Genomic DNA, 12,343 nt, shown 5'->3' on the forward strand with positions numbered 1-12,343 from the left:
GCACTGTACAGTGCATCCCCCAAAGTCAGTGGGCAGCTATACTGTGGCTCTCCTTTGATGGCAAAGGTAGAGATAAGCTCCTCACTACTAGAGTTGAGGATGCTAATAATTACCAAGTCCTGAAAAATGCACTGGTTGATGGGTTTGGCTTAACCACTGAGCAGTACAGGTTGCTGTTCAGAGACACCCAGAAAACTCAGCCTCAGGACTGGTCTGACTTTGTTGATTGTGCCACTAAGGCTTTGGAAGGCTGGCTACTGGGTAGCAAGGTTACTGACTTCACAGGATTATATAATCTTATTATGAGAGAGCAAGTCTTAAATAATTGTCAGAACCAGTTATTACACCAGCACCTGGTAGACTCTGATCTGACCTCTCCACAAGAATTGGGTAAGAGGGCAGACAAATGGGTCAGAACCAGGATTAGGCCCAAGAACCAAGGTGGTGACCAGAAAAAGGAATCAACCAAGCCTCAAGAGAAGGGTGGGAATAAATCTCCAGATCAAACCACATCAGGGCCCCAAAAATCCTCTGAGGGGGGTGGGTCCCAGAATCCTTCTAATAACCAGAAGAAACCTTATTGTTATTCCTGTAAACAGGTGGGTCATTTGAAAACTGACAGCAGTTGCCCAAAGAATACCAATAAGGAGAACATACCCCCAAGTAACATTCTCAAACCTCCTGTTACTACTAGTAGTAATCCCCCAGGTGGTGGGAGTGCCCCCAAGAATTTGGGTGCATTTACTTTGGGAGTTCCTGGGGACTCTGGCCTAACCAGGTCCCCAAACTTAGATACTCTTGTCTGTGAGACTGGCATGGGGTTTGCCAACTTCACAACTTGTCCCAACACTTTGGGCAAGTACAGACAGGAGCCCCTCATCAATGGTATAAAAGTTGAGGCCTATAGAGACACAGGGGCTAGCATCACTATGGTGACTGAGAGTCTAGTCCCCTCAAGGCAACTTTTACCTGGTGCCACATACCAGGTGACCAATATTGATGGAGTACAGAGAGATCATCCCATGGCAGTGGTCAATCTCAGCTGGGGAGGTGTCACTGCCACAAGAGAGTGGCAGTGTCACCAAACTTGCCTGTAGATTGCCTACTGGGGAATGATTTAGAGCTCTCAGCCTGGGCTGAAGTAGAGCAAGAAACCCATTCTAAAATGGTAAACTTCCATGGTAAGGTTAGTGGGGCAGTGATAGCCACAGCCCCAGTCCAAGATGTCCTCCCTGAACAGGTCAGGAGGGCTGTGCCAGTCACAGCCCAATCTCAGACAACTTCCTTCCCAGAACAGGTTGTCAAGGCTGTGATGGTCACAGCCCACACCCAAACTGAGCCCCCTCCTGAAAAGGGTGGGAGAGTTGTGATGGCCACAGCTCAAACTCAGACAGATGATAGTGTTGTGAAGCCTGAAACTATGGATCACTCCACTCAGACAGAGAGTATTGAGGAGGAAGAGAAATCTCCCTCCCACCAGACTTTAGGAAAGGATCAGCCTCCTCAGGGAACTGATCTGACCCCTTGTGAAGGAACTGCCCCAGAGGTAGTCAGGCCTAGCCTGGCAGAGCCTCTGATGTCAGTGGACCCTTCCAAGGTGGGACCCAGTCTGGAGCAGGTAACCTGCCCCTCTCTACCCTGCCTCAGTCAGCCCAGGGCTGTAGAGGTCAGGGAGGCCAGTGTTGGACCCCAAAGGGCCCCCTGTCCAAAAGAACTTCCCAATCAACAGATTAAGGGCACTGAAGCTAGTAATCCTAGCCAGGTGAAAATAAAACAGACTCCTGAGGGATCCCCCTTAAATTTAGTTAGGGACCTCCCACAGATGGACACTGTTGGGCACAGCCAAACCTGGGACCTGAGGGCCCCAAACCTGACCTGTCCCTCCAGTAAGCCAAACAGAGGGACCCAACCTCCAGCTGTAGGTAGCCAGAGGTTGACCCTGAGAGCCCAAAACAACTCAGTCTTTGAAAGAAAGGCCTCTATGGTGGAAAATGATGGGAGGAAGCTGAGCCCAAAATTAGTGGAGCCTCACTTCAGTACTCCATTTCAGCACCAGCCTTTTCCTTTGCCAAAACACACCACAGGTAGAGATTCCTTATGGTGGAGACCCTCAGATACCCTTAGGGTGAGGGATTGCTTAGTGGACCATGAGATAGGGGGTAACCATGCCAGTGCTGGTACTTCCTTATATGGCCACTCAGGCAATATAGGCTTACCTGGCAAGGATAGCCTTATCTCCTTTCGTTTGGGGGGGGGGGTTATGTAGGAAGGTAGATCCCTGACTATGGTTGCCCCCAACTTTTTGCCTGGTGTTTTGCTGGTTTTCTGACTTAGTTGACCTGGGACCCTGCTATTCAGGGCCCCAGGCCTACTGCTCTCTCTGTAAAATGGATTCCATGTACCTTAGGTACATATCTAATTGGATACTGAGTCACCTTATCAGTCCCTGTGCAGTGTACCTTAGGTACCCAGGGCATAGGTGTACCCAGGGCCTACCAGGGGCTGCAGCATGTATTATGCCACCCCTGGCTGGCCATCCAAATCTGACACAACTGGCTGCTTGACAGCTGGGGCAAGGTGGTGTAATCACCCTTTGCTTTAGATATAGTATACCTATATCTAACCCTAAAAATGGACACACAGATCTCCTATCAGTCACTCCTATGGCAGGCCTTAACAATCTTGAAGGCAGAGTGCTTGGAATCGTGTGAGATAGTGCTCTGGCATGAGCTGAGCCTGTCTGCGGCTTTCGGGATCCATCCCTTAGCCGTTTCCATGATATCGCATACCATATACTCTTAAGTGCATTATAATCCTCGCGGTTATATGCCAACTCTGGTATCGCTTTATCAAAACATGTCGAGTAAGGTGTCATACGAATTGGAATACTAACCCCTCGCCAATTCTGGCGACGGGGTTAGCATTCCACCCTTCTAGAGGGACACGACATGTATGTAACCTGTAACCCCGGTTAAAATCAGACATAGCCTCAGCTCCACAAGATGGATGCTGCCACCGAGACACAAGTCTGCCCTCCTGCTGCTGGGAGTCCTCCTAGCACAGGAGGCAAGGACAAAGGGTTTCCTGTCAGGGGCGGTGCCAGCACCGTCCCAGACAGGATTTTGTGTATTCTAGGTAGGCAGGGCTTCAGAGGAAGGTGACTGCAAGTGGCACCCCGGTGCTCACTGTGCATAGGCCGGCTGAAACCAGTTCCAGGGGCACTCCAGCCCCTGGCCTGGGGAAAGCCCGCCAAAGGAGAGGGGTGTAACCACCCCCCTCCTAGTCCCACCCATAGGGCAGGACAGTCGCGTGCCAGCCCCTTTTTGCAGGATAAAGGTAGGAACTGGCCCCCTTCCAAATCAGATCATCTTTGAATCCTGAACCAACTTTCTACAAGAAGGAACTCAAGACTCTTCTCAAGATTTCTCCCTTGTGACTAAGGAGTAGTCACCCTGCAGCAGCAGGCACCAACCAAGCATCGCGGTTTGTTGCCAGTCTCTCCTTCGGATCAAGATTGCTCCAGCACGACGAGAACCGGCTTCCCTGGCACCTCTGACCTCAACCTACATCATCAGCCCAGCTGTGATCCGTGGGTGTGACGAGACCTCGAGGGACCGGCCATCTTCAGAACTGCACGACGCTTGTCCAGCACGACGCCTGAGTGACCCTCGACTGAGTGCCTTGGGGTAAGAGAAGCCCCGACCCTGAGCAGCTCCAGCACCGAAGTCCAGCCCCCCTGCATCCACGAGATCGGCGTGGGGCCCTTCTGCTTTTTGCTGTTCACCGCGTTGTCCAGGTCGCTTGCCCGTTGGCTAGTGGCCCCCTCACGACGCTCCACGACAACTAACACTGCTGGTCTGGTTGCTCCAGACTAGCCCGTGCTTCCCTCCAAAAGAGGAGCACCCTGGACCCTCCTGGTCCCCTCAAGACGCCATTTTAGGTCCACCGCGTGGGCCTTGCATTTGCCAAGACTTGTTGCCCAATCCTGGGTCCAGCGACGTCGACAGCAAGAACCTTCGTGGGACAGCTCGCACCTCCATCCTGGTCGCCGACAACGCCTCCTGGTCCGAGAGACTGCAGAGCCCAGCAGCGCCCACTCACCTGACTGCGGTGACTTCGCCCGGTGCCATCCTGGTGCCCACTTAATCACTGGCTAGTGATTCAAGAACTTGGTCCCCTCTGCTTTCAGGCTTTCTTCTTCCCGGATCCAGGCTTGGATCTCTTCAAACTTTTCTTCACTGGCTGCCTGCCAGCAACTTCTTCTTCAGGCTCCTGGTCCGTCAACGTGGGTTTCCGACGCAACTTGAACCCTATGCAGCCGCAGCCCCTGGGCTAGGTAAATCCAGCACTCCGGTGCCCCAGCATAGTCCAACACTCCAAGTGTTCGGATCCACTCCCGTTTTCGTCCCAGCTAGTCGGGTTCGCCCGGGAACAGTAACTTTGTGAGTTCTAGCTTCCATAGACTTTTTCCCGCCTTACGCGTGAGAGTTCCCACTCTGCACACGACGTCCACAGGCCTCCTGCAACTAATCTAAGTGTTTAGCATTGTAGGACTAGCGTTTCTAAAGTCTATGAGAATAGTTACTTACCTGCTAGTAATTCGCATTCCACTTTTGTAATATATGGTTTTTCGTGCCCCTCGGGCATTTGTGTAAATTGTGCGACTTAAAGTATTTTCTTAAGAGTTTTGTATTGTGCTTAGCTCCCTGACTCATAAAGAGTTCAGGGTAGACTTGTTAGAAATAAATATACATTTATTTTTATAACAACTTGTGTGGTGTCCTTTCACTGGGTGTTCAAGGGGTAATGTGATGGTAAAACAGCTGGCTTAACACGCCCTCTAGAGTCTTAGCCTTAGACTGCTCGTATCCATGCTACTAGGATAGCTGGTCTATAAGGTTGACTTACAACCAATCATCAATAAGGGTTGTTTGGACTGATACATAGTGATCACTAGGATAGTGAGCACTGCATATCAGGCCAACTTCTCACAACCGTTATTTAGCTCACTGCCCCATCCCAGCTCAGAACCTGGCTATATGCAAATTAGTCTGTCCCTGGCCCAGTGCATCATGGGAACAGGGCAGACCAAACTACCAAGCCAATTCTTCACCAGAAAGGAGACAAGCTACCGGGGACCGGTTTCTGGCATTTCAGCCTCGTCGGCCCGGCTTGCTTGAATCCTGATGGAGCAGTGAGCAAGGGACTCATGTCTGAGCATACCCTTCCACACCTATAGTGGCCAAAAACGATTCAGAAAAGGGGGTGGAGATGAATCAAGCCCTGATCTTTGGACTGGGTAAGAGTGGTCTGCTTAATTCAGGCACTCTGTTCATCACCACCCCCTTTTCTGAATCATTTTGTCCACCATAAGCGTGGAAGGGTATACTCAGATGTGAGTCCCTTGCTCATTGCACCATCAGGATTCAAGCAAGCCGGGCCGACGACGCCTGAAATGGCAGAAACCGGTCCCCGGAAGCTTGTTTCCTTCCCAGTATAAGAATTGGCTTGGTAGTTTGGTTTGCCCTGTTCCCATCATGCACTGGGACAGGAACAGACTAATTTGCATATAGCCAAGTTTTGAGCTGGGATGGTGCAGTGAGCTAAAAATGGTGATGGATCAAGCCCTGATCTTTGGACTGGGTAAGAGTGGTCTGCTTAATTCAGGCACTCTGTTCATCACCACCCCCTTTTCTTAATTAAACAGGCCACACTTCGGTTAAGGATTACCTCCCCCCCACATGCACACACACTTTTTTCATCCCACTGAAAGCCCAGATCAAGCAATTTATGTATGGCCATCTATAAACCTACTGACTCATAGGGTATGCAGAACAGCACAGTAATACATTTCTAAATGCAATCACAATACAATTGATTACGGTGACAGCGATGTCTATAAAAAGCTCACAAGCCAATCAAGGCCAATGCGAAACATGTGTTGGCTTAGTGTGTCTAAAAACACAAGTGATAAGATGAAATTCTATCACTTTAATGCAATCACTGGTCAAAGTGGGGAGTGGAGTGTGAGAGGCACTGTGTCCGGATACTTTTTTAGTTTTAGAAAAACAGTCCCGCAACTTTTTGAGAAACGACAACTGTCCTGGGACAGTTCAATCTGATTGTTATAATGCTTCAGCTGAAGTGTAAAGCAGGGAGTTTCCTGTGCTGTGCCAAAGAAAAGAGGGGCAGACAAATAAACTAACCTTCTTGCAAAGGTGCCTGCTTGCCTGAAAGAAATGTAAATGTGCCCAACTGGTGTATCTACAAATATAAAAGGTACCTGGAAGCTGGTATTGGAAGGGAGATACCGGCGAAACTGTGAAGTGTGTGCTTTTAAAAGACAGTTATAAAAAAAATGTGCACTGCGAACAGTTTGCGTATTAGTAAAATCTATATTTTTAAAGCACTTTATCTTAAGCCTTTTTGCGGATTTTGTAGCTGCCTATGTTAGTTATCCTGTGTGGAATGCAAATTTAAAATAATGACTTACATGTTCACAGTGCTTTCTATCACAGACTGGAACTTGTGCAACTAACCATACACAAGTCACTATTCTCCACTGCACCAACCAGGATTTAGTTCTGTGGTTCTCAGGTGCAGTGCATTACCAAATAGGATTACATACTGTACAATAGTGCATTTCACACTGTTTAACATAATTTCAATTTCCCTTCCATTCAAGCTGTGCATTATTTTATATGTAGTTACCTGAAAGCAAAAGGTACTTACCTGAAGTACTGCCCAGCGTGAAAATACTGAGCTCAGCAAATCTACAGTGAGAGTTTATGCAATGTCAAAATCTGTGTCAGTTATGGAGCCACATCTCCTTGTACTTTCTAGAGCCCAAGATAGATTTTTTATTACACGCTTCAGATTTAATCAAGTTCATCACCTTTTACCCTCTCCATCTGGATTTCTTCCTCTAATTCAAAGAGGCCCTTGTGTCCCCGATCTCAGATCTCCACAGGACACGCTTCATGTTGTTTTATTGTGTAAATTGCTCTCCGAGCCTAGAAAACACTTCCTCCAGCCTTTATTAAAGAGCTTGAAGTTTATTTAGGCAGGCTAAAGTGGCACTTTGTGCACCTGCTGTTGTTAACAAACTCACATACCCTCCACACTATGTTTTCTGCCGACAGCTCATAGAACTAGGCTCTCAGGCAGGAATAGAGTGATCTCTCATGCTTTGTATTGACGAGGTCACTGTTGGCACGATAGGGACGAGGTCATGTTGGCACGATAGGGTGTATTGTCCTAGATTTGTGTAACTCCATTGTCGTGTTTTGTTTTTAATTAGTCGTGATGTTTTATCGGTATGTAATGATTGTATATTGTATGACTGTCTTATTGTATCTTTTGTGGATGTTTTGTATTCATCCGAATGCATTTTTTTAAATTTCTACCTGAACGTGAAACATTTAAAAAAGATACAGAATATTTTGTTTTAGACCACACCCCCACGGTAACTCACCCCGCTCCCATTGTGCTCAGTGTCACTGTTCCCATGCTTTTTTATGCACCTCGACCACTTAATGCAACTTTGGAAAACCAAAAGCTATACGTTTTTTGAAAAAAGAAACAAGCCGCAATTGCGTTATAATTTAAAGAGGGTGCCAAGATTGTTTCTATTTTTTGCAAAAGAAAGGGATAGTTGCACCCTCTCGCCCCTACTTCCATTTTACTACAACGCATGTATCCCTTTTCACGTGCAGTGTACTGACGCTGCCCGCGTAGCTGTGAGGCGTGTATAGTCCAGTTCCACCACGTGTAACAGCAATGTTGTCGCGATGGCAGTGCACCGAAAACAAGTCAAACTTGATTAGAGGAGTGAAGTTCTGAGAGCTCCTATTCCAGGGTGAAACCGTGAGTAGCTGCTCCTTGATTGACCTAGCGTCACCATTCATCGCCTGCGTCTCCATTATATGAAAGGATGAGGCTATGCACACACACATAATTAGCTTCTGGCAGCCAGCACACCGCCTCCTAATCTACCTCCAGGAGCCCGCCCACTATTAGTGAATGGTAGGAAGGTGAGCTATGTTCAGGATGTGCCGCTGCATTTAATTAAGGCCAATAGCCGGTTCCAACTCACTCCAAGGAACCTGCTTGGCCTGGGGGTGCTGGAACGCACCTGACCAAGCAGTTATTGAGCTGAGGAGGCCCAACACTCAACAGCAACTCTTGTTGGCCTTTGTAGCGCTGTGTAGCTCTGCCGTCCAAATTTGGGGCACCTGTAAAGCGAGGTATGCTTTCTTTTCTCATTTGAGCGTAATAAGTTGCGATTTCTGCTATGACGATGTTCAATGAAGTGGGCTATTGATGTCTCAAACGCATTTATTTATTTAATTTTGGCATTTGTATACGACCACTTCAGAAAGAAGGGGAATTTGCGTCTTAAAGCTAGATTGAAATCAGTTGCAATTGCATTAGGAAAGAATGATGAATGAATTAATTAAATGTGCCTAGCTGTGAAAACGTAATCACCGTAGGCGATTTTGTCGGTAAGTGAGTTGGTTAGTAGTATTGTCCCACGTTATGGCAGGGAGGGCATCGCATTGCCAGCTTCCTCTGACTGTGGCGCGCCCCCACTTCTCCCGCGGCTGCTCCATAGAGGCCAGGGTCTGAGCGCCTGAAAGGCATTTAGTCAAAGTCCGAAGGGCTGGTGTGCCCGGTCACTATGTGTGTGGGGTGGGTTTTTGACTATGGGTTGGTCTTTTTTAGGGTCTTCTGAGCCGTTTTTACCTGTTGCTTTTCCTGATAATTAAAACAAATATTGCCTGCAGCAAGCACCGATGCGCATCGTCTCCCACAGTTTGCAAAACACATAGACCACCTGCATTTACAAGTAGAATACTGCAGAATGTAGGACACTTTTTTTAGAAATCCGATTCGGTAACCGGGTCACTTTTATTTTGGTGCCCAGGCCTATTTTCTGTCTTAATAAGCCCCTATAGATTGTTGCTCCGTAGGGTCTGAGGGCAGGAATACGGAGGCGTCAGGAGTGAGGTACATTATTGTGGTCTTGGAGGTTTGGACATTAGGGCGAGGCTAAGGCATTGAGCAAGAGCGACTGGCGATCCTCAGAGTGAGGCAGACGACCTAGAAAGACGCACAGGTGCTGACGAAAAGCCTGTGTGGATATGAGAGGTTCCCAGAGGCACTCAGGCGCGAAGGGGACCATGTGCAGTGTAATGGAAGAGTTCAGGGTTACTCAGATGTTGTCTGGAAGCACGGGGGAGAACAGAGACTCTCGGGGTGCTGCTGAGGTTGAGCCGTTGGAATGAGTGAAGATTTATCTCGTGGCGAGGAGGGGAGTCAAGTGTTGGCGCTGCTCGTACGGAGTGACTTTAGGCTCTATTTATATCAGAATCGGACAGTTTTACCTCCTACAAATCGCAGTACAGTACTGCGAAGCTTTGAGACTGAGAGAGTTTGTTGTTGAGATGAGCCGTGGAAGAGACAATATTGAGGCATGAACTGACTGATGGCTTTTCCGAGTTCTGAAAGGTCGGTCCTCTAGAGGTGTCGCGGAGGATGCGTGAGAGTGGGAGGACGTGCGTTCGCGGTCTGTAGTGCTGACCACTGCATGAATCCTGGGCACGTTCTGAGGACTTCCAGTTTCCTGAAATTAGTGTATAATTTCCACCTAATGTTTTACAGTAGGAACGGACCGCCGCCTAAACCATCAATCAATCAATCAAAATATTTGTATAGCGCACTACTCACCCGGAGGGTCTCAAGGCGCTAGGGGAGGGGGGTCCACTACTGCTCGAACAGCCAGGTCTTGAGCTGCTTCCTGAAGGCGAGGTGGTCCTGGGTCAGGCGGAGGTGGGTCGGGAGGGAGTTCCAAGTCTTGGCGGCGAGATAGGAGAAGGACCTTCCCCCTGCGGTGGCTCTTCGGATGTGGGGGACGGCAGCGAGGGCGTGGCCGGTCGATCGAAGATGGCGTTTGGGAGCGTAGAAGTTGAGGCGGCTGTTGAGGTATCCTGGGCCTTGGTTGTGTAGGGCTTTGTGTGCGTGGGTGAGGAGACGGAAGGTGATTCGCTTGTTGACCGGGAGCCAGTGCAGGTTTCTCAGGTGTCCGGAGATGTGGTTGCGACGGGGGATGTCCAGGATGAGTCGTGCTGAGGCGTTCTGGATCCGCTGGAGTCTTTTCTGGAGTTTGGCGGTGGTTCCGGCGTAGAGGGAGTTGCCGTAGTCCAGTCGGCTGGTGACGAGGGCCTGGGTGACCGTCTTCCTGGTCTCGGTGGGGATCCACCGGAAGATCTTGCGTAGCATGCGTAGGATGTTGAAGCACGACGAGGAGACGGCGTTGACTTGTCTGGTCATGGAGAGGGAGGAGTCCAGGATGAAGCCCAGGTTGCGTGCGTGGTCTGTTGGTTTGGGTGCGCTGCCTAGGGCGGGGGGCCACCAGGAGTCGTCCCAGGCGGAGGGTGAGGATCCCAGGATGAGGACTTCCGTCTTGTCAGAGTTCAGTTTCAGGCGGCTGTTCTTCATCCATTCGGCTACCTCTTTCATCCCTTCGTGTAGGTTGGCTCTGGCGGTGGCGGGGTCGTTGGTGAGGGAGAGGATCAGCTGAGTGTCGTCGGCGTAGGAGATGATGTTGAGGTTGTGCTGGCGTGCGATGGCTGCGAGGGGACTCATGTAGATGTTGAAGAGGGTTGGGCTGAGCGAGGAGCCCTGAGGAACGCCGCAGATGACTTCGGTGGCTTCAGATCTGAACGGGGGAAGGCGGACTCTCTGTGTCCTTCCGGCGAAGAAGGAGATGATCCACTCTAGTGCCTTCTCCTGGATTCCGACGTTGCTGAGGCGTTGTACTAGGGTGCCGTGGCAGACAGTGTCGAAGGCCGCGGAGAGGTCTAGGAGGATGAGGGCCGCCGTTTCTCCGTTGTCGAGCAGGGCTCGGATGTCGTCGGTTGCTGCGATCAGGGCGGTCTCGGTGCTGTGGTTGGCCCGGTAGCCCGACTGCGAGATGTCGAGGGCTCCGTTCGTCTCGAGGAAGGCGGCCAGCTGCTTGTTGACGGTCTTCTCGATGACTTTTGCGGGAAACGGGAGCAGCGAGATGGGTCGGTAGTTCTTGAGGTCGGTTGGGTCGGCTGATGGTTTCTTCAGTAGGGCGCTGAGTTCGGCGTGCTTCCAGCTCTCCGGGAAGGTAGCGGTGTCGAAGGAGGTGTTGATGATGTCCCGCAGGTGGGGTGCGATGACAGCGTCGGCCTTGTTGAAGACGTGGTGAGGGCAGGGGTCGGTCGGAGATCCGGAGTGGATGGAGTTCATCGTGCAGATGGTGTCTTCGGTGCTGATCGGGGTCCAGGCGCGGAGGGTGGTGGTGGGGGGCGGTGGTTCGGTCGTGGCATGTGTCGGTTGAGTGCTGAAGCTGTTGTGTATGTCCGCGATCTTGTTGTGGAAGTAGGAGGCGAGGGAGTTGCAGAGGTCTTGCGAAGGGGTGATGTCGTTGTTTCCGGCGTTGGGGTTGGAGAGCTCTTTAACGATGTTGAAGAGTTCCTTGCTGTTGTGTGCGTTGTTGTCCAGTCGTTCCTTGAATGCAGTTTTCTTGGTGGTGTGGATCAGTTGGTGGTGTTTTCGGGTGGCGAGCTTGAGGGCAGTCATGTTGTCCGGTGTGGGGTCTCTGCGCCAGGCGTTCTCAAGGGCTCTGCAGTTCTTCTTGGAGCGCTTGAGTTCGTCGGTGAACCATGGGGCTTTCTTGCTGCCGGGTCTGCTGGGCGGGGTCCTTAGAGGGGCGAGGTCATCTGCGCAGTCGCTGATCCACTTCGTGAGGTTGGTGGCCGCTTGGCTGGGGTTCGTTGCGCTGGTGGGTGGGCTCGTGCTCAGGTGCATCAGCTTCCTGTAACGAGGGCGAGGGACCAGGCAGTAATTGTACTCGGAGGCAATGCTTTCAATGGAAAAATAGAAGTTCAGGTACCCCGTACCAGAGTTAGGGTGACCAGATTCTCAAAACAAACAAGCATTGGCATAGCCAATAGGCCTCGCCTTTGGGACCTTATAAGTATTTTAGCCATGCAGCACATTATCTTGGGTGCTACAACATTTCGTGTTACTTCATGTGCCACTGGTGACTGTCCTTGCTGTGGCTAGAAGAAATACAACCTGTGGGTCCTGCGCGTGACAATGATGCCATTATTATGTCCTTAAACGTTCTGTTCTATGATAGCAATGGTAACGTTTGTCATTTTCATCACCAAGAGCTCTAGCTTTCACAAATGCGAGACCTATTTTATTGGAAGTGCTTGTTTTTATCTCGCACTTGCCAGCTCTAAAACGTTGGCATGTAGGACACATCCCCTATCATAATGTACTCTCCGAGACTCAGATTACTGCACTA

At 50.1% G+C, this 12,343-nt stretch overlaps 1 protein-coding gene across 2 annotated transcripts in view; it reads left to right on the plus strand.

Moving 5' to 3' along the window:
- Positions 1-8,059: 8,059 nt before the first annotated feature.
- KCNJ1 (potassium inwardly rectifying channel subfamily J member 1) overlaps positions 8,060-12,343 on the plus strand; it is a 661,201-nt gene continuing 656,917 nt past the window's right edge. For both annotated transcript variants that reach the window (XM_078683899.1, XM_078683901.1), the window contains exon 1: positions 8,060-8,246. The gene's annotated coding sequence lies outside the window, so the exon portion shown is untranslated. The remainder of the gene's footprint in view (positions 8,247-12,343) is intronic.

Source organism: Lissotriton helveticus, chromosome 3_1 (genome assembly GCF_964261635.1).
Source record: "Lissotriton helveticus chromosome 3_1, aLisHel1.1, whole genome shotgun sequence".
NCBI lineage: Eukaryota > Metazoa > Chordata > Amphibia > Caudata > Salamandridae > Lissotriton > Lissotriton helveticus.